A 22,275-nucleotide genomic window follows, 5' to 3' on the forward strand; every position below is an offset into this window, starting at 1 on the left:
AAGTTTGAGACCAAAGATCAGATTAGGTATGATCATAATGAGTGACAGAACAGACTCAAGGGGCTATTTGAGATAATCCTGTTTCAATTTTTTTATATGTTCATGTTTTACCCACTGCACATCCCAAAGACACTCAGGTTGGTAGGTTAAACGGTTACTGTAAATTACTCCTAGTGTGATGGTGGGAGGTAGGAAAATCAGGTGGGGTTACTGGGCGTGTGAGAGAGTTTACCTGGGGTTACATGGATTGATGGGATTACTCTGAGAGCTGGCATAGACCTGATGGGCCGAGTGGCTTTCTATGTCATGACAAAGTATAAAAATAGTATGAAAAATATAAGAAGTAGGAGTACATTGATCTACCCTCCCCACAGATGTTCCACTACTCAATATCATGCTGATCTCGGTTTTGAAAATACTCATCTACCCAATTCTCTGTCGAAGGGCCAGTAATGAGCTCCAACGATCTGGGCTCGATCCTGACCTCCGTGTGGAGTTTGCGCATCCTCCTAGTGACCATGTGGGTTTCCTTGGGATGCTTCAGTTTGCTCCCACATCCCACATTTCCTCCCACATTGGTGGGTTAATTAGCTGCCGTAAGTTGCCCCTAGTGGGGGTGGCTGGTGGGAGAATCAGATGGTTGATGGGCATGTGAGAGAGAGTTAGTTACAGGGAAGTAGGTGGGAAAACAGGATTGGTCCGAGATAGGCTGAATGGGTGAAATAAACATGAAACAGATGGCTCTGTCTCCTTCCCCCACCTTTCCAAGTGGTGAATCCCAGATCATGAACACATTCGTAAGGTTTTCCCTTCTGTTACCCATTAGCTGCTAGCCACTACATGCAGTCCATGGGTTACATAAGGGTTTTGTTCCTGACAGCTGTCTGTAAGCCAATTTCTCCATACACACCACCGGGCTCAAGGACAACTTCTATCCCAGTGTTATATGACTAATGAAGGGACCTCTCGTACGATAAAGATGGACTCTTGACCTCACAATCTACCTCGTCATGGCCTTGCACCTTATTGTCTGCCTGCACTGCACTTTCTCTGTAACTGTAACATTATATTCTGCATTCTGGTGTTGCTTTTCCCTCGTACTACCTCGATGTACTGATGTAGTGAAAGGATCTGTATGGACTGCATGCAAAACAAAGCTTTTCACTGTATCTCAGTACGTGACAATAATAAACCAATTACCAGTTCTAAAGCTACCCATATCGTATTGCTTTACCTGATATAACTTCATTGAATAATCACCCTAACAGTACTCAGAATTAAACTAATGGAATACATACCGTATCCAGTCATTGATGAATACCATGGAACAGTATTATTATTACTAGATTGAAAAATGCTTTAAAAATGTATGGGAGAAGTTGTGTAAAGTCGGATTTCCATCAATCAGGTCGTTCATAACCCATTTGTGTGTGGTGCCAGTCAACTGACGGATGGCAAATCTCCCAACCATGTTTGAAAAAGATGCAAGAGGAAATGAAAGGGCAATGAGTCCTGCCTCAGACATGGAAACATATCTGGATTGCATGATCTCGAAAGAAATTAATGCTCATTTAGAAAGACATTGGCTGATCAAACAGTCAGCGTGAATCTGTAATGGCAGATTAGGATGGGCTAATTTAATCCATTTTGAAAAAAGGATAGAAATGAGTCTGGATAAAAAGAAAGCAATTAATATTAATAATTCACTATTAAAAGCATTTGGGATGCCTTAGGCATTCCATAGACACAAGCTCCTTCTGCACAGACACTTGCTAGACATTTTTTATAGCTGGTTGTACAGGGAGTTTACACAGGGTCCTTCCATACTGACCCTCCTTGGCCAGTCAAGTTTATTTTCATGTTGCCTTGTTAAGGTTTGTGTATTGCAGCTGGTGACATTAGTATCTTATGAAACTAAACGTGAGCATCTCAGTGGTGCAGCTCGTTCGAGCGGCTGTCTCACAGTTCCAGTGACCCGGGTTCAATCCTGACCTCCGGTGACGTCTGTGTGGAGTTTGCACGTCCTCCCTTTCACTGTGAGCGTTTCCTTCCACATCCCAAATATATGTGGGTTGGTAGGTTAATTGGCTGCCCCTATTGTGTAGGTGAGTTGGAATCTCTTTGAGAGTTGTTAAGAATATGGGGAGAATAAAATGGGATCAGTGTAAGCAGATGCTTGATGGCTGGCATGGATTTAGTGGGGCTGAAGGGCCTGTTTCCATGCCTGATGAGCCTGTGACTCTAGAGATCCCAAACACTTTCCCTTTGTGGACTTGAACTCCTCCAAACCTTCATTTCCGAATGCATCCATTCTATTCTGTCCATCATCCTTGTTCTTACAAGCCAACACTGACCATCAGGGGCTGGCAAAGCTCACTGTTCAAGTTTTCATTCTATTTTCACATTCCTCCCTGCTGTTGACCCCCCCCGCCACCCCCCCTCCAGACCTACCGCCCTATGGGATTTTCTGGCCTCTTCCGACTTGGCCTCTTCTGCAATACCAATTGCCATCACTCCATCGTGGGCTCAGGAGACCCCTCCCCAAACTTCTCAGATCCCCGTCTCCCTGCTTGTCCTTCCAGTTCCTCCTTGGAACTCTACCTGAAGATTCCTGACCCCTGCCATAATGCTCCTCCATGTTAAATCACCATTGTGAAGAGCATTAGGACAGCTAACCTCACTGAAAGGCATCAGGTAGATTGCTTCCTATTATTGTTACAAAGCTGAGTCCACTGTCGGATGGAAATTCGCTCTCAATTGCATGCATTAAACGTACAGAATTATTCTGGCTCCTGCTTCTGAAATTCAGTTGCATTGGAGTCAATTAACTTCATTTAATGCACGGCCATTACTGGAATGTAAATTGACTTGTCCTATCAGAAGCAGCTAAAGAAATTCCATCTGTATTCTTTTGCACACAAACAGAAGTTTTTCGCTGTATCTCAGTACGTGACAATAATATACCAATTCCAATTCCATTGAGGGGTGATATTATTGAAACATGTAAGATTCTTAATGGGTCTTACAGGGTAGATTTGTCCACTTGTGGGAGAATCTCAACCAAGCGGGCATAGTTACAAGATTAGGGGGTAGTCATTTAAAACTGAGGTGCGTAGGTCTGACTTCTTGCAGAGGGTGGCGAACCTCTGGAATTCTCTACAGCGTTGTAGAACCTAGATCATTGGGGGGTATTTAAAGAAGAAGGAGATACATTTTTGAAAGATCAAGGAAGTGAGGGCTATGTGGAACTGGCAGAGAAGAGGAGATGAGGCCTGGGGCAGATCAGCTATGGTTGTATTGAATGGTGAGGTAGGCTTGAGGGGCCGAGTGGCCTCCTACTGCTGTTTTCTATGTTTTTTGTTGGTGCATGCCATTGGGGGCAGACGTCTGCTCCCAAGTTTATTGCAGTCTTCACTGTGCAACCATCTGACGGTTGGGACTCTTCCCTTCGATCTCGGCAGATTAGACCCCTCACCAGTCACAGAGCAGAAGAGAACGTACGAAGTAAGAGCAGGGCTGGGCCACACTGCCCCTCGGGAATTTGTGGGGTGGGAGGGGGGAAGCTCAGAGGAGGAGAAATAAGCATACCAAACAAAAAGAGACCAGCAAGTTCATTGAAGGGTTGGGGGGAAATCAATTGGCAATTTGCGCCCAGTACCAAATGTGTAGGTACCTGAAAAGGGTAGTTGTTGCATTCCACCAACACAAAACATTAGTTCCACAACTTTGGAAAGTTAGAGGGATATTCGGTTGAATTCCCAGCTAATCTCCTCAGATCCTTTGCCTCCCACTAAAAGAATGTGCTGTGAGTCTGGGATGAGTAGGAAGACACTTTTCAATAACAAATTAACTTCACTAATTTAAAGTTCACCAGATTGGTGTCATTTATATCTAATGGTCCAGTCATTGACTTCAAATTTAAATCACAAGTAGTTTGATATACAAACCCACTTACAGGTCAGTTTTCCATTTTTGTCCAGGTATTTTAGGAGCTGGGTGTTTATTTGCGGAAGGTATTATCTGGACTGTGTCCTTCTATTTATGCTAGTTCATGAAATTAAGCAAGCTAACAGCTTATTTAGTAATGCAGTTGAGATCTGGGAATCAATAATGGAGAAATGTTTTGAAATATTTGAAGGCTATATCCATCCTTGGGATTGATGGTCAAAAATGACTTTTGTCCCATTAGCAAAATTGACAGCAATTGATATTTAATTGAGGAAAGGCGAATTATGAGGCTATAAGGCGAGAACTTGGGAGTGTAAATTGGGATGACATTTTTGAAGGCAAATGTACTTTGGAGATGTGGTCGATGTTCAGGGATCTTTTGCAGGGTGTTAGGGATAAATTTGTCCCGGTGAGGCAGAGAAAGAATGGCAGGGTGAAGGAACCGTGGGTGACAAGAGAGGTGGAACAACTAGTTAGGAAGAAGAAGGCAGCATACATAAGATGTAAGCAGCAAGGATCAGACAGGGCTCGTGAGGAATATAGAATAGCAAGGAAGGAACTTAAGAAAGGGCTGAGGAGAGCGAGAAGGGGATATGAAAAGGTTTTGGCGAGTAGGGTTAAGGAGAATCCCAAGGCTTTTTTCTCATACGTGAAAAGCAGAAGGATGGCTAGGGTAAAGGTAGGTCCGATTAAAGACAAAGGTGGGAGGATGTGCCTGGAAGCTGTGGAAGTTGGTGAGGTTCTCAATGAATACTTCTCTTCAGTATTCACCAAGGAGAGGGGTCTTGATGATGCGGAGGACAGTGTTGGTAAGGGTAATGTTCTAGAGTATGTAGATATCAAGAGAGAGGATGTGTTGGAGTTGTTAGAAGATATTAGGACAGATAAGTCCCCGGGGCCTGCTTCGTGAGGCGAGGGAGGAGATTGCTGAATCGTTGGTTAGGATCTTTGAGTCCTCATTGTCCGCGGGAATGGTACCGGAGGATTGGAGGGTGGCGAATGTTGTCCCTTTATTCAAAAAAGGTCGTAGGGATAGTCCAGGGAAGTACAGACCAGTGAGGCTTAAGTCTGTGGTGGGTGAGCTGTTAGAAAGGATTCTAAGAGATAGGATCTATGAGCATTTAGAGAATCATGGACTGATTAGGGACAGCCAACATGGCTTCGTGAAGGGAAGATCTTGCCTTACAAGCCTGATAGGGTTCTTTGAGGAGGTGACCAGGAAGATTGATGAGGGTAGTGCAGTGGATGTGGTCTACATGGATTCTAGTAAGGCGTTTGATAAGTTCCACATGGTAGGCTTCTTCAGAAGGTCAGAGGCCAAGGGATCCAGGGAGGCTTGGCAGCATGGATTCAGAATTGGCTTGCCTGTAGAAAGCAGAGGGTTGTGGTGGAGGGAGTGCATTCAGATTTGGGGGGGCTGTGACTAGTGGTGTCCCACATGGATCAGTTCTGGGACCTCTACTTTTTGTGATATTTATTAATGACTTAGATGAGGGGTTGGAAGGGTGGGCTAGCAAGTTTGCAGATGACACAAAGATCGGTGGTGTTGTGGATAGTGTGGAGGGATGTCGAAGGATAGGATGCAGAGCTGCACTGACAAGTGGCAGATGGAGTTCAATACAGAGAAGTGTGAGGTAATACACTTTGGAAGGACAAACTCCAAGGCGGAGTACAAGGTAAATGGCAGGATTCTGGGCAGTGTGGAGGAGCAGGGGGATCTGGGGGTTCATATCCACAGATCACTGAAAGTTGCCTCACAGGTAGATAGGGTAGTTAAGAAAGCTTATGGGATGTTAGCTTTCATAAGTCGTGGGATCAAGTTTATGAGCAGCGAAGTAATGATGCAGCTTTACAAAACTCTGGTTAGACCACACTTAGAGTACTGTGTCCAGTTCTGGTCCCCTCATTATAGGAAGGATGTGGAGGTGTTGGAAAGGGTGCAGAGGAGATTTACCAGGATGCTGCCTGGATTAGAGAGTACGGATTATGAGGAGAGACTAAAGGATCTTGGGCTTCTCTCATTGGAGAGAAGGAGGATGAGGGGAGACATGATAGAGGTATACAAGATATTCAGAGGAATAGATAGTGGACAGCCAGCGCCTCTTTCCCAGGGCACCAATGCTCAAAGCAAGAGGACATGGCTTTAAGGTAATGGGTGGGAAGTTCAACGGAGATGTCAGAGGGAGGTTTTTCACCCAGAGAGTGGTTGGTGCATGGAATGCGCTGCCTGGGGTGGTGGTGGAGGCTGATGCATTGGTCAAGTTCAAGAGATTGTTAGATAAGCATATGGAGGAATTTAAGATAGAGGGATATGTGGGAGGAAGGGGTTAGATAGTCTTGGGTGTGGTTTGAAGGTCGGCACAACGTGGTGGGCCGAAGGGCCTGTATTGTGCTGTATTGTTCTATGGTTCTACTCACCTAGACTAGAAGCCTATGAGACAGGCCCCAGGAACAAACAGACAGGGTAGGGACCTGGACAGTGTTGTAGAACTGAGAGACCATAGAACACTATAGCACAGAAAACAGGCCATTCGGCCCTTCTAGCCTGTGCCGAAACTTTATTCCACTAAGTCCCGTTTACCTGCACCCAGTCCATAACCCTCCAGACCTCCCCCGTCCATGTACCTACCCAATTTATTCTTAAAACTTAAGAGTGAGCCTGCATTTACCACATCAGATGGCAGCCCGTTCCACATTCCCACCACTCTTTGAGTGAAGAAGTTCCCCCAATACCTTTCTCCTTTCACCCTAAAGCCATGTCCTCTCGTACTTATCTCTCCTGATCTAGGTGGAAAGAGCCTACTCACATTAACTCTGTCTATACCCCTCATAATTTTGTAAACCTCTATCAGATCTCCCCTCATTCTTCTACGCTCCAAGGAATAAAGTCCTAACCTGTTCAATCTTTCCCTGTAACTCAACTAGGGGTTCAGGTACATAGTTCCCTGAAAGTGGAGACACAGATAGACAGGTTGGTGAAGAAGGTGTTTGGCACACTTGACTTCATTGGTCAGGGCATTGAGTACAAGAGCTGAGACGTCATGTTACAACTGTACAAGTCATTGGTAACACCACACTTGGGAGCATTGTATTCAATTCTGGTCACCTGGCTACAGGAAGGCTGTCATTAAGTTGGAAAGGGCGCAGAACAGAGGATATTACTGAGACTGGAGGGCTTGAGGAGGCTGGATAGCTTGGGACCTTTCTCCCTGGAGCGTAGGAGGCTGAGGGGTGACCTTATAGAGGTTTATAAAATTACGAGGCTGTAGATAAGGTGGATGGTCAGTCTTTTTCCGGGGCGGGGGAGTCTAAAAGTAGAGGACGTAGGTTTAAGCTGAGAGGAGAAAGATTTAAAAGGGATCTGAGGGGCAAAGTTTTCACACAGAGAATGGTGGGTACATGGAACAAACTGCCGGGGGGGGGGGGGCAGGGGCGGCGGTGTGGCTGTAGAGGTGCATACATTTACAACGTTTAAAAGACATTTGGACAGGTACATGGATAGGAAAGGTTTAGAGGGATATGGGCCAAACGCAGGTACATGGGACTAGCTTGGATAGGCATCTTGGTCAGCATGGACGAGTTGGGCTGAAGGGTCTGTTTCCTGCTGTATAACTCTATGACAGCAGTGAGGGTAGGCGTCAGAACCCCACAGGAGGTTATATGTTGCAGTGCTTGACGGAAGAGGAAGGGGAACAAGGCCAATGTCCATGGGCGTGGCAAGGATTCGGATTCACTGATCTGCGTGCTGTCAGTTCAAGTACCAACTGACATAGAAACCTTGTGAAAGCAGCTGCAGAATCAACAAAAACATCTGCAGAATGGGCCTGAGTTGTGAAAACAAGTGGTTACGGGCTGTGCTCTTCAAGCCTGAGAAAGGGGAAATGCAAAAGTTGAAGCCACAAAACTGGTTGTCCTGCCACCCAGAGAGCAGAGTTTTTTTACATTAAAGGTACACCTGGTTCATTGCGGGCAGATTTTACACCAGAGACAGTGGTGGGGAAGAAGTGGTGGATTCTCAGCAATGAGATCACTGCTTGAACAACAGCCTCCCTCCGTTCTTTCATATACCCAGTCTCCCTGTTCCCCACAGGCAAATCATTGCCCCCAAAGGCCACAGTCCAGCTTCCAACAACCAACTGCATTTCAGGGAGGTATTACAGCCCTGCTGGATCCACTTCAAACTGCAGTTCCACTGGTCCCAGTTTGTACAGCTCCACTGTATCTAGATCGCATGCCACCACCACTGGATCCAGTGTGCACAGCAGTTCCACTGAATCTAGCTCAAACCTCGGCCCCACTGGAACCAGTTCACGGGCCAGTTCCACTGGATCCAGTTTGCACAGGTGCCACAGGATCTGGCTCAATGCCAGCCCCACTGGAACCATTTCACATGCCTGTTCCACTGGTTCCATTTCGCACAACAGTTCCACTGGATCCAGCTCGCATGTCAGTCCCACTGGAACCAGTTTGCACACTGGCTTGGCTGGATCCAGTGCTCATGTCAGTTCCACTGGATCCAGTTCAAGCATCAGTCCCACTGGAAGCAGTTCACATGCCAGTTGCACTGGATCCAGTTCACACACCAGCTCCACTGTATTCAGGTCACACACCAGCTCCACTGTTTGGAAAAGGAACAGAACACTCTTGTCTCAACCTAGACCAGATACCTGGGAGACGGGCTTGTGAAACAAAAGCTCAGGAATGAGAGCAGGGAGCAACGTCAACCCCAACAAGAGGTATTATGGAGACACTCTCGACAAAATAGGACCAACATTGGTTAAATGTAATTGGGGCAAAAAACTGCAGATGCTGGAAAAAGGGGAGAAGGTGGTAGAACGGGGTCAACGTCAACGGGAGTGGTTGGGATTGGATTCAATAAATGAGGTGCACTGGGACCAAGCAAAATTCCATCCCTTCGAAATGTCACACCTTAACCCCAGCAACTCCCACTCTCCCCACTCACCAGCATCATCTGCCATCAACTTAACCTGACCCACATCTCCCCGCATCACCCCTTCCTTGCTCTCCAATTCAACCCCAAACGCTGGTCAGCTGATGAAGGATATTTGACTTGAAAAGTTAATTGTCTGTCTCTCCACAGACGCTGCCTGACCTGCTGAGTGTTCCAAGCTTTTTCCGATTTTATTTCAGATTTCCAGCATCTGCAGTTTTCTTTCTTTCCATGCTGGTAATCTTCGATACCCCAGAGTTTACTCTGTTTAAAAACCAGAACTCGCCCATGAAGTAATCGACCGAAACAAGCCGTCCTTGTTCAATACTTCTTCCTGATTTCTATTCCCACTGAAGTGGGGTCTGCTCCATAGTTTAGCATTTACAGAATTCCATTCCCTGTGGTTACTACATATATTGTCCTTCTGTCAACAGTTGGTTAGTATAGAAGACACACAAAATACCTCGCGCCAATACAAAACTATCATTCATACTGAAACTTTGAATGAATTGTCAAAGTCCAACACACAGAAAGCAGCTGAGTTCAAAAAAGATGGTCAACACGTAAAGGGGTATGTGGAGGAATTAACCATTAATGGATAACAATAGGAAAGGAACATGAAGTAAAGTACCAGATACAAATAGGCCATTCTGCCCCTCTAACATGTTCCATCATTCACTGAGATCATGGCTGATCATTGACATTATTCCACATACCTGCCTTCTCCCTATACCCTTCGGTTAACAGAAATCTATCAAGCTCAGATTTAAAATTAATTATTGATCTAGCATTAATTACATAAGATAATTCCAATTTTCTATCACCCTCTGAGCGTAGAAATGTTTCCTATTTTCATCCTGAAAGGTGTCACACTAATTTTAAAATTTGTTTCCTAGTCCAAGGCTCCCCAACTATTAGAATTATTAGTTGGAATTTCTCTCTATCTACCTTACCAGTTCCTTGTAATATATTGGAAAATTCAATTAAGTCAGATTGTAAGCACTTGAACGGAGATTTTCAATGGAAGACCATGTATGTGAAATGGGATTGGCTATACCACTTATTTACTGTCCATAAATCCTTCGCTGCGTCATCCATAATGTCCGCTGGGGGGCCATTCTGGGGAGGTGGGGTCTTCTCATTCCCTGTACTGGAGGTACAATGCTAACAGTACGGCGTGGTTCTTTTCTGCTCAAGAGCATGGATGCAGCCATCTCCCTTAGATCAAAGACAAGTGGACTGAGGGGAGAATTAGTTATCCATCATCCATTTCTTCCAAAATTCCTCGAGGCTTGCCATTGCATCTTGTCCTAGATAAAAAAAAGTACCTGTACACGTCCCAACAGAAGTTCAGATTTCAATGTTTCAAGCTTTGCCTCATCTTCCTTTTCCCTTTGGGCTCAGTCTAGTTCTGTCAATGTATCATCGTAACCCAGGAGTGCAGGATCAAGCTTTGTGGGGCTCTTCTGGTTTTATTGCTGAACAATGCTTCCTGTATCAAGAATCACTTACTGGTGAGTTACATTGTGTTAAAGTAGCCTGTTCTGGCCTGTAACTATACATTGCCCCCAGTATTTAGGCTGGGTGGTTAACCTCTGCTTTGTGTTAAGATGATGGTCATGTGTATTGACGAAGGATTAATAAGGGATCTTGTGGTTAAGAATCCTCTGGGAAGGAGTGACCACAACATGGTAGAAATCCAGATACATGAGGGTGAATACTCCAGGTCCAATACTGGAGTCTTCAACTTAAATAAGGGCAATTATAACGACAGGAAGGTGGCATTGTCTAGAGTGGACTAGGTTAATAAGCAAAGAGATAGATTGGTAGATAAGTAGTGGCAGATATTTAAGCAGCTAGTCCACAATGCTCAGCAGAAATTGATCCCAGTTAGAAAGAGGGATTCTGTGAGAAAGAAACACACTGCACTTAACAAAGGATAACGTTAAATCGAAAAGTAGGGCATACAAAGTGGCAAAGGCTACTGACAGACCAGAGGAATGGGAATTTTTCATGAACCAGCAGTGAAAGACTAAAAAGTTCATGAGAAAGAAGAAAACTGATTTTGAGAGAAGACTTGCAGGTAATATCAAAATAAACACAAGAGTTTCTATGGATATATAACTAGAAGTTTGTGGCCAAGGTAAGTGTGAGACCTCCAGAGAACGAGGCTGGAGAATTAACAAGAAACAAGGAAATGGCAGACTCATTAAACCAGGTTTTTTAATCAGTCTTCACCATGGAGGACATTGCAAATACCCTGAAGATAATATATGGGCTAGTTTCAAATTGCATGGAAGAACTTACAAAAATCCCAATCACAAGGAACAAGACATTAGAAAAACTCACAGGACTGAAGGCAGACAAGTCACCAGGACCAGATGGCCTACAGCTAAGGGTTTTAAAGGAAGTGGCTGCAGAGATAGTGGACCCATTGGTTGAAATCTTTCAACACTTACGACATTCCAGGAGATATCGGTGGATTGGAAAACAGCAAATGTGACTTTCTTGTTCAAGAAGGGAGAAAGACAAAGGACGGGAGATTACAGGCCAGTTAGTTTAACATCTATTGTTGGCAAGACGCTTGAGTCAATAATCAAAGAAGAAAGTACTAACTCAATGTAACTGCACTGTGTAATGAATTGACCTGTATGATTGGTAAGCAAGACAAGTTTTTCACTGTACCTCAGTAAACCAATACCAATACCGATACTTAATATAATCAGACCAAGTCAACATGATTTTTCTGGAAGGTAAATCATGTTCAAAAAAATTATTTGAGTCCTTTGAGGATGTAATTAGCAGAGTCGATAGAAGGGAGCCTGTAGATGTGGTGTATTTAGATTTCCAAAAAATATTTGACAAGATGCCACATAAGAAGCTGGTGTATAAGTTAAGATCTCATTGTATTGGAAGAAGTGTATTAACCTGGATTGAAAATTGATTATCGCAAAGAAAACAAGAGTTGGAATAAATAGGCTCTATCAGGTTGGATGTAACTAGTGGAGGACTCCAAGGGTCGGTTCTTGGCCCTCCATTATTTGCCATTTATATCAATGACCTGGAGGAGGGGGCAGTTGTCAAACATCCAAGTTTGCCAATGACATGAAAGTAGGTGGAAGGGCATGTGGTGATGAAGGCATGATTCTGCAACAGGATATAGATAGGTTGTGTGAATGGGTGAAAACTTGGCAAATGGAGTTTAACGTGGGGAAATGTGAGGTCATGCACTTCAGTGAGGAATTAAAAAGCGGATTATCATCTAAATGGATAGAGACTACAAACAAGTGAAGTTCAGAGGGATCTAGGTGTTAGATAGCAGGTCGGTGCAGCAAGTAGTTAAGAAGACAAGTGGCACTTTCGCCTTTATTGCAAAGGGGCTGGAGTTTAGAAATAGGGAGGTTTTGTTACGATCGTACAGAGTGTTAGTGAGGCCACACCTGGAGTATTATGCACAGTTTTGATGCCCTTACCATGAGAGGATATAGTAGACAGTCCAAAGGAGATTGGACAGGCTAACTCCTGGGATGAGAGGCTTGTCCTATCAAGAGAGGCTAAATAGGTTTGGGGTCTGTATTCCTTCGAGCTTAGAAGAATGACGAGTAATGTTATTGAAACATATAAGGTCCTAAGGGGGCTTGACAGAGTAGATGTTGAGATGTTTCCACTAGTGGGAGAGTCTCAAATGATGGAACATAGTTTCACGATTAGCGGCCAGTCATTTAAAGCCAAGGTGTGTGGAAATTTCTTTTCACAGGGGGTAATGAACCTCTGGAATTCTCTACCTCAGAGGGTGGTGGAGGCCAGATCACTTGAAGTGGAAGTGGATACGTTTTTGAAAGATCAGGGATTGAGGGCAGTGGAGATCTGGTACAGGGAAGGAGATGAGGCCTTGGGCAGATCAGGTGGGGCAGGCTTGAGGGGCCGAGTGGCCTACTTCTGCTCCTATTTTCCTGTGTTTTCAAGTTCGTTTATTGTGATGTTATAAACTTCTTGTATGTTCTTCTTGTGTGGTGAAAATATCAATGGATGTCAATAAACACCTCCAGCTGAAAGTCCGATCCAATGTCTGTGTTGATTGGTTGACCTCTGCATAGGAAATGTTATTCCAATCTGCCTTTACCAAACATGGATCCCATTGAGGAACAGGCTCCAGGGACTGAAGGGCCTACTCTTGCTTGTTATCCAGTCGTTCGTACATGCTTCAGGTTTGGCCGGGATATCTGAAGACCAAAGGCATTCATTTCCCTGAAGCGGAGGAGGCTGAGGGGTGACCTAATAGAAGTGCATAACATTATGAGGGGGATAGATAGGGGAGATAGCAAAAACATTTTTCCCATGGTGGGAGTGTCTAGATCACAAGACAAGGGAGCAGAAGCAGGCCATTCGGCCCATCGAGTCTGCTCCAAGGAAAGGGAAATAGAAATGAGGAATGGGGGAAGAAGAAGAAAAAAAAACTTATTCTAATCCCAATTTCTGGCCTTATCCCCATATCCCTTGATATCCTGACTATTTAGATATCTATCTATCTCCTCCTTGAACGCCCCCACTGATCTGGCCTCCACTGCTGTACGTGGCAAGGAGTTCCACAAATTCGCCACCCTCTGGCTAAAGAAATTTTTCCTCATCTCTGTTTTGAAACTGTACCCTCTAATTCTAAGATTGTGCCCTCTGGTCCTGGACTCACCCACCAAGGGAAACAGCCTAGCCACATTTACTCTGTCCTTTCTTATCAATATTTTAAATGTCGCTATGAGGTCCCCTCTCATTCTTCTGTACTCCAGTGAGTACAGTCCAAGAGCAGACAAACGCTCCTCATACATAAGCCCTTTCATTCCTGGAATCATCCTCGTAAATCTCCTCTGAACCCTCTCCAACATCAGCACATCCTTCCTAAGATGTGGGGCCCAAAACTGCGCACAATATTCCAAATGAGGCCTCACTAGTGCCCCGTAGAGCCTCATCAACGCTTCCTTACTTTTATACACTATACCGCTCGAAATGAATGCCAACATAGCATTCGCTTTCTTTACCACCAATCCGACCTGGTGGTTAACTTTTAAGGTATCCTGCACGAGTACCCCCAAGTCCCTTTGTACTTCCGTGCTTTGGATTTTCTCTCCTCCTAGATAATAATCTGCCTGCTTATTTCTGCTTCCAAAGTCTACAACTGCACATTTCTCTACATTGAATTTCATCTGCTATTTCCTTGCCCATTCTCCTAAACTGTCTAGGTCCCTCTGCAACCTTCCTATCTCTTCAATACTCCCTACTCCTCCCCCTATCTTGGTGTCATCCGCAAACTTAGCCACGAAACCATTTATTCCATCATCCAAATCGTTAATGTACAAGGTAAAAAGGAGCAGTCCCAACACCGACCCCTGCGGCACACCACTAGTAACCGGTAACCAACCAGAACGAGATCCTTTTATTTCCACTCTTTGCTTCCTGTCAACCAGCCAATGCTCCACCCATTCTGCTATCCTACCTGTAATTCCATGACCTCTCATCTTATTAATCAGTCTCTTGTGAGGCACCTTATCAAAGGCCTTTTGAAAGTCTAAATACACAACATCTACCGCCTCTCCCTTATCCACCCTACCTGTGATTTCTTCAAAAAACTCCAATAGGTTGGTCAGGCAGGATCTTCCCTTCACAAAACCATGTTGGCTAGGACCTATCTTGCCTTGCGCCTCTAGGTATTCCGTAACCCCATCCTTGAGGATAGATTCCAATAATTTTCCCACCACTGACGTCAGACTAATAGGTCTGTAATTTCCTTTATGCTGCCTCCCACCTTTCTTATACAATGGAACTACATTTGCGACCCTCCAGTCCTCCGGAACCACGCCGGAATCTAAGTCAAGAGGGCATAGGTTTGTGAGAGGTAAGAGGTTTAGAGGGGATTTTTTTCACATTGACAGTGCTTAGAGCCTGGAATGTGCTGCCTGAAGAGATGGATGAAGCATATACTCTCAAGAAGCATCCAGACAAGTATTTGAATTGCCAAGATGTAGAAGGCTACGGACCTAATGGGGGTAAATGGGATTGATGTAGATAGGTACATACACTTGGTGGGCCGAAGGGCGTGTTTCTGTGCTGCACCACTCTATGACTCAAGTGACCTACTGACCTTCAATGTCTAGGGTCACACATGTAGTAGGTGGTGACAAAAGCAGTTAACACTAGGGAACAGTAGTCACCGTGAGCCAACAATTTACGAGCAGAGAAGAGAACAATCAAGGGGAAATAAAATAAAACGGGAATAACACAGGCTTCCAGGACATGGCACAGCAGCGAGCTCTGATGACGCTGACATGACTTGACCTCTGCTCTCACTATGCCGCACAACACCCACACCCCTAATAAGTTAACTCTTACCCTCCAACGTCCCCAGGTTACTCATTAGCTATCTGTGTGCACATCACATGGTGAAAGTGGGCACATTTGGGTGGTCATTTGTTTCACTGCCTCACAAGCTTCTTTCCGAGTCAGAGCTGGCAGCTCTCATTGGATGTACTCCTAGAGGTGATCCCCCAGTACAGACATCCCTCCCTACTGAAACCGACACCAGCCTGGGAAAACAGAATTTGTTCCCACAGTTGCAATATTTTATTAACTAATGAACAGAATGGTTCAAAGAGAAAAGAAGAAAAAATAACACTTGCCTAGAAACCTTAGTGCATCCAAAAGGCCGTGTTAGACAGGTAGAGCAGTTGGATGTCAACAACTGCTTTAGGTGTGCCTGTGACCAACTGACCAAGTCTGGATTGTACAATGAGGTGACCAGCAATCAGTTAATGCTGGGGTCCCCAGTGATATTCCCTGCGCAGATCCTCTCCACGTTACAGCAGGGTTCCTTTCCTGAGAACTGTCCGTAACCTGAACAGTTTGCACGTCAGAAATGCGGCTGTGAACAGTGGGCAATTATGTCTTTGGAATGTGGGAGGAAACCGGAGCACCCAGAGGAAACCCACATGCTCACAGGGAGAACGTTCAGCACTGGAGGTCGGGATCGAACTTGGGTCGCTGGAACTGTGAGCCAGTAGCTCTACCAACTGCTCCCAGCATGTAGCTAATTGGGAGAGGGGAAGAGGGTGAAGGAAAGCCGGAGATTGGTGGGGGAAGATCCCAAGGATGAAGATAAGTAATTCGGCCACCAGTAGGCATTCCAGTCCACTGATGCGCTGATGAGAATATGCTGTCCCATCGATACCCAATGACTGGTGTGTCCAGGACCATGGGGTCCAAGTTCCCCTGTGAGTGCTGGGTGGGGAATGACATCTCCGTACCTCTGATGCGGAAACCGGGCCAGTGGTCCAAGGGTGACCAACCCCAGGAAGTATCCGACTGAATTTCCAGATGACACAAAATAACCCATTCGTCACTCCATGGGGAAAAAAATGATAGATTTTCATTTGCAAAACTCTGATAAGAAAGTGGCATTGAAATCCTTTTTCTTTTTAAATTCTTCCCAAGTTTTTGATCCTAGATTTCTGTTTACAAAGATTATTCTTTAATTCTTGAAGCCTCCAGTGCAAACCCACCTCACTGTTAATACAACCCAACTCACCTTCCCCCAACCCTCCATCTCTGAGGGCAAAATGTTTCCAGTACATACTGGCCTTCTATAACAGGCACGTATTCCCACTGACACATGACCCAAAGTATGGTACATAACTTTGTACCATATGTACCAATGAAGTATGGTACATAACTTCAGTGAATATCACTCCATCACACCCCTGGTGGAATAATATAGCCATATCTTTAAAGGCCTTAGTGAACATGGTAGATACGGAGCCATGTGCTATTGAAAGACTCTTGGTGTTACTTCTAATTGTTTTCAAACCTTCTGCACGTGGGTCACAGTGGTGTAGCAGGTAGAGCCGCTGCCTCAAAGCTCCAGTGACCCAGGTTACCTCGGGTGCTGTCTGTGCGGAGTTTGCATGTTCTCTCTGTCTATGCATGTTCTCGTGTGGGTTTCCCTGGGTGCCCTGGTTTCCTCCCATGTCCCGAAGATGTGCGGGTAGGTTGCTAAATTGCCCACTGCAAATTCTCTCCTTAGTGTGTAGGTGAGTGGCAGAATCTGCAGGAAGTTGATGGGGAAAGTGGGGGGAATGAAGTGGGATTAGTGTCGGATTAGTGTCGGGGGGCTAATGATCGGCATAGACTCGATGGGCTGAAGAGCCTGTTTCTGTGCTGTATGACTCTATAACTCCGGTAAGTGCTGTCAACTAGCTTGTCAGCTCGAGTTGGCACATTCTGTTCCATTGGAGCTGTGATTATGTAGATCACAAGTCTCCAATGTCCTCTCACCATACCAAGTTACAGGAAAATATTTAATGGCCATAACAAGAACGAGGCACCTCGGTGGTATATATCAGTTAGTGAGACATGAATTGGATCTACAACATATCTGGTAACATATCTCAGAGGTTGTGGTTTGAAGGCACGACCCAGGTGTCAGCTGTGGCTCAGTGGGTTGCACTTTTGCATCGGAGTCATGAAGATTGTGGGTTTAAGTCCCAACCCCTAATCCAGCCTGAAGTTCTGTGGAGGTCCTGCACTGTCAAGGGGGCCCAGCTCTTGACTGACTGAGGCACCTCCACCTCTTCCTTCTCAGGTGGTCGGAAAGAATTCTTGGCAGCCTTTTAAAGAAGTACAGATTCTCTGATGGATATTGATCCTATAAACAGATGATCTGCTCATTGTCACTTTTATTGCTTAGTGGGGTCTTGTTGCACATGGTCATGGAGTCACACAAGATGGAAATAGGCCCTTCAGCCCACCGTGTCCACGGTGACCATCAAGTGCCCAACACATTTACCAGCACTTGGTCCTTAGCTTTCTATACCTTGACGATTCAACTGCTCATCAAGATACTTAGATGTTGTGAGAGCCTCTGCCTCCACCACCCTCTCACATGGTGTGTTTCAGATTCCAACCACCCTCTTGGTCGACAAAGTTGTCTCTCGGATCCTCTTACCCCTTACTCTAAGCCTATGCCATCCAGGTTTAAGCACCTCTGCTGCCATCTCTGAGGGTTCCACATTCTATCCCGGATCAGTCTCAGTCAGGACCTTGCAGGGTATAGCAAATGTGACCCCAATATTTACGAAGGGAGGGAGAGAGAAAGCAAGGAAATGCTAACTTGTTAGCCTGATGTCTGTGACAGGAAAAATCCTGGAACCTGTAACGAAGGAAGTAAGAACAGAGTGCCTCAAAAAATAATAGGATTTTTGGAGGGAAGATCATGTTTGACTAATGTACTGGAATTCTTTGAGGATGCAGCTAGTACATGAGAGAGAACCGGTGAGTGTATAGGATCTTTGGAAGGCCCCACACAGGAGACCGGTTAAGAAGGTTAGAGCATGTGGAATTGGGGTTAATAATGACATGGACAGAGAATCGGCTATTCGACAGTAAGCAAAGAATGGGAATAAAATGGACCCTTCACAGATTGGAAGGCTGTGACTAGTGGGGTTCCACAGGGATCTGGGCTCCAACTATTCCCAGCCTCTGAGGGGTGACAACACTAAACTGAGTGGGATGGTGAGGCTGGAGGAGGGTGTCAAGCGGCTTCAAGGGGAAGGGGAACAAGCTGAGTGAGTGGATGAGGACAGGGTTAGATGGAATACAATGTGGGAAAAAATCCACTTTGTGCATATAGCAGAATATTTGTTAAAAGGTGAGAAATTGTGTTGTGTTGATGCTTGTACACAACTCACTAAAGGTCAACATGAAGTAAACAATGAAGAGGGTAACCCTTTATTACAAGACGATTTGAATACAGGAGGAAAGATGTGATGAGTCTTGGTGAGACCACACCTGGAGTATTGTGTGTAGTTTTGGTCTTCTTACTTAAGAAAGGATATCCTTGTCAAAGAAAAAGTGCTGTGAAGATTCACTTTGACAAGTTCCAGGGCTATTGGGTTTGACACATGAGGAGAGATTGAACAGGCTAGGCCTGTATTCTTTAGAATTTAGAAGAATGAGGGGACTTCTCATCGAAACTCACGAAATTCTTATAGGGCTTGATAGGTTAGATGCGGTGAAGATGTTTCCCCTGACTAGGGAATCTAGGGCCAGGGAGACAGTTTCAGAATAAGGGGTAGGTTGTTTGGAAATGAGATGAGGTGGAATTTCTTCACTCAGAGGGTGGAGAATTTTGGAATTCTCTACCATGAAGGGCTGTGGAGACCCAGTCATCATAAGACAGGTTGATAAGTTTCTGGACATTAAGGAAATTAAGGGATATGCGGGTGAAACAGAGGAAGAAGAACAGCCATGACCTTGATGAATGATGGAGCAAACTCCTGCTCCTGTTTCTTATGTTCTTGATTAATCACAAAACATCAGGATCCTGGTTTCCATCATTTGAATGAAGCATTTTATTAGGAGTGCGTCTTCGACTCTCAGTAGAATTCCTGCCCAGGCCAGAAGGTGAAGCCTTCACCCCCATTGAGACAGCCCAAGTGAATGGGGATTTGATTACAGTCTCCAGTTAACATGCAATGAGGTTCTAGGTCTGAGGACAGCGACCACTGTCTTGAGCAGTGTTCCTGCCTTTGAATCAGAAAGGCGGTTTCTGTGCTGTATCTCTCTGTGACTCTATAAAGCCAACATCAAGACTAGCTGAACGCACCAGATATTCAGAGAGTTTCGCTACAGTAGGTCACTGTGTTGGGGTTTCATTTTTAACCCTGGTGGTCCCTAAGACCAAGAAGGCAAACTACCTGTGGGCCAATGGATGAAAAGATAGAGATACAGAGAGATAGATAGATAAATAGGTACAGATATAGAGTCATTCAGCATACAACCAGGCACTAAAGCCCATCAACCACTTATATACACTGATCCCATTTTATTCTCCCCACATTCCCACCAACTCCCCCCATATTCTACCACTCACCTACACACTAGTGGCAACTTACAGCAGCCAATTAACCGACCAACTTGCACTTATTTGGGATGTGGGAGGAAATTAAAGAACACAGAGGAAATCCAAACAGTCAGAGGGAGAAAGTGCAAACTCCACACTGAGAGCACCGGAGGTCAGGATCGAACCTGGGTCACTGGAGCTCTTGAGGCAGCAGCTCTGCTAGAAACAGCAGTGAAAGAGAGAGGAAAGAGAGCAAGAAGAAAAAAATAGCAAGAAGGCAGGGTATAGAGTGTGACAGCATACGGGACTTTAAAAAGTGTGACAGAAGTAAGTGTTATAATACAGCTAGACAGGTCCATTGTGTTGAAGGCTCCAAGATGATGAAATATTCTTGCAGTGTAATCTGCCTCAACTCCTTCCCTCTCCTTGAAACACAGGCCTCCTCACGGCAGCCAGAGATCAGCAGCCTATGGTGAAGAAACCCAGGTTCCGGGGGAAGCTCCCTGGCCATGGTCACTGTTTACACACAAATTCACACCCTGTTAAAAGCAACATCACTGTTAGTCATCATGTAAAATGGAAGTCACAAGGAAGACATTGGAAAAGCTCTGGAAAGACCAAGGTTATTTGACTGGCTGCATTTGGAAACAATGCTTTGATAGGCAGTGGAGATGATGGGGTAATTCCTCTGCCACCGTCATGTTACTGCTGAAACTGCCCCCTGTGAAGGCAGAACAATTTCTCCAGAACAAATGCAGTGAGTGAAGGATAGTTATATTGAAGTTGTAATGGAAAGAAGCTACTTTTATGTAACAAATATCTATCCCCCACTAACTGCATTTGTTCTGAAGAAATTATCCTGCCTTTCACAGGGGGGGAGATTCAGTAGTCTCTTTCCATTATAATTTCAGTATAATTATCCTCCACTAACTGTACTCTTCTGGAGAAATTATCCTGCCTTTACCGGGGTGAGATCCAGTAGTCTCTTTCCATTTTTGTTTAAACAGACTTCACTTAATTGATTTTATTTGCTGTGGTTTGCACACATTACCTGGCTCCCAACTCACTGATTGGGCAATAAGTAACTTATCCTTTATTGGTAAGATGATGACAGAGCTGGGGGGTAGCTTATGTGCCCAAAGAAGCCCCCTAATGACCGGGGACCAACAGTACAGTGTGACAACTTAACAGAGAAAAATGAAAGGTAAACGTTGATATAAAAGTGTGCCTTAAGAGAGAAAAAAAAATACAACAAAATGGAAGTCTGTGGAGAGGGACAAATGCTCTTGGCAAAAATGTTTTAAATATAAAATAATAATTCAGCAGGTTTGCCTACAGTAAAGCTTACCAGAATGTTTTCTATTTGCATTATTGACTTAATATGATGCTCATGAAGACACACCCAAGTACAGGCATTAACCCAATATACTGTAACGGTACAGGAAGTTTTGCATGCATTATTTGTCACATCTAAGTGTATTCTTGGCTGGTTTACAAACCCATCAGTTAGGTGCAAATACAAACATTAAAAACCAAAGCCATCACCGGAAAACATGGACCTTTTCATACTAAGTAGCATTGCACACAGCTGCAAATCCAGCAACTCTCATAGTGATAAAATATTTAAGTTATGGGTCCTATTTCTTCTCCTGAGGCGGTTCCTTGGGATCGAGGATGACTTGCTTCCACTTTGATTTTGTGGGTTCTGAGGTAGTTGATGAGAGCAATGTGGGAACAGTACACTACTCCATGGATAGGGTAGGAGGTTTATAGATTCATAGATAGATACAGCACTGAAACAGGCCCTTCAGCCCATCATGTCTATACCGACCATCAGCCACCCATTTACACTAATCCTACATTAATCCCATTTTCTTTTCTCCCCACATTCTCATCAACTCCCCCCAGACTTAACCACTCACCTACTCACTAGACTACACATACAATGGCCGATTAACCCACCAGCCCACATATCTTTGGGATGTGGGAGATAACTGGAGCACCCGGAGGAAATCCACGTGGTCACAGGGAGAACGTGCAAATTCCACACAGACAGCTCCAGAGGTCAGGATTGAACCCGTGTCCCCCGTGCTGAGAGGCACAGCTCTCCTAGCTGCACCACTGTGCCGCCTATGATTTTGTTACAGATTTCCAGATTCTGCAGTTTTCTTTTTATCTTCCATGCTGGGGATGTTGGCCTGGAAGTGGACAATGATCCAACTACATAATACCACTGTCTCACACTTCAATACTGAAACTGGAAACCAGTCAACCTTTCCTTCTCCTCCCTGCGCCTCACTCCAAAATGCCAATGGGGACCCTGACCATCTCATCATGAGGCAATGATTTATCCATGGGGAAAGCTGTCAGATGGAGGTGAGGTGTTTAACCGTTATGCTGAGGGTGTACAGAAAGAATTCCACTTAATTAATGTTTCGGGTCGCAGACCTCTCATCGGAATTTCGACCTGAAACGTTAACTGTTTCTCTTC

The 22,275-nt window shown here is 44.9% G+C and overlaps 1 protein-coding gene across 3 annotated transcripts in view; it reads right to left on the reverse strand.

Moving 5' to 3' along the window:
• The window catches only part of csdc2a (cold shock domain containing C2, RNA binding a), a 53,438-nt gene that overhangs the window by 23,991 nt on the left and 7,172 nt on the right, over positions 1 to 22,275 (reverse strand). The window lies entirely within an intron of this gene.

Source organism: Pristis pectinata, chromosome 33, assembly GCF_009764475.1.
Source record: "Pristis pectinata isolate sPriPec2 chromosome 33, sPriPec2.1.pri, whole genome shotgun sequence".
NCBI lineage: Eukaryota > Metazoa > Chordata > Chondrichthyes > Rhinopristiformes > Pristidae > Pristis > Pristis pectinata.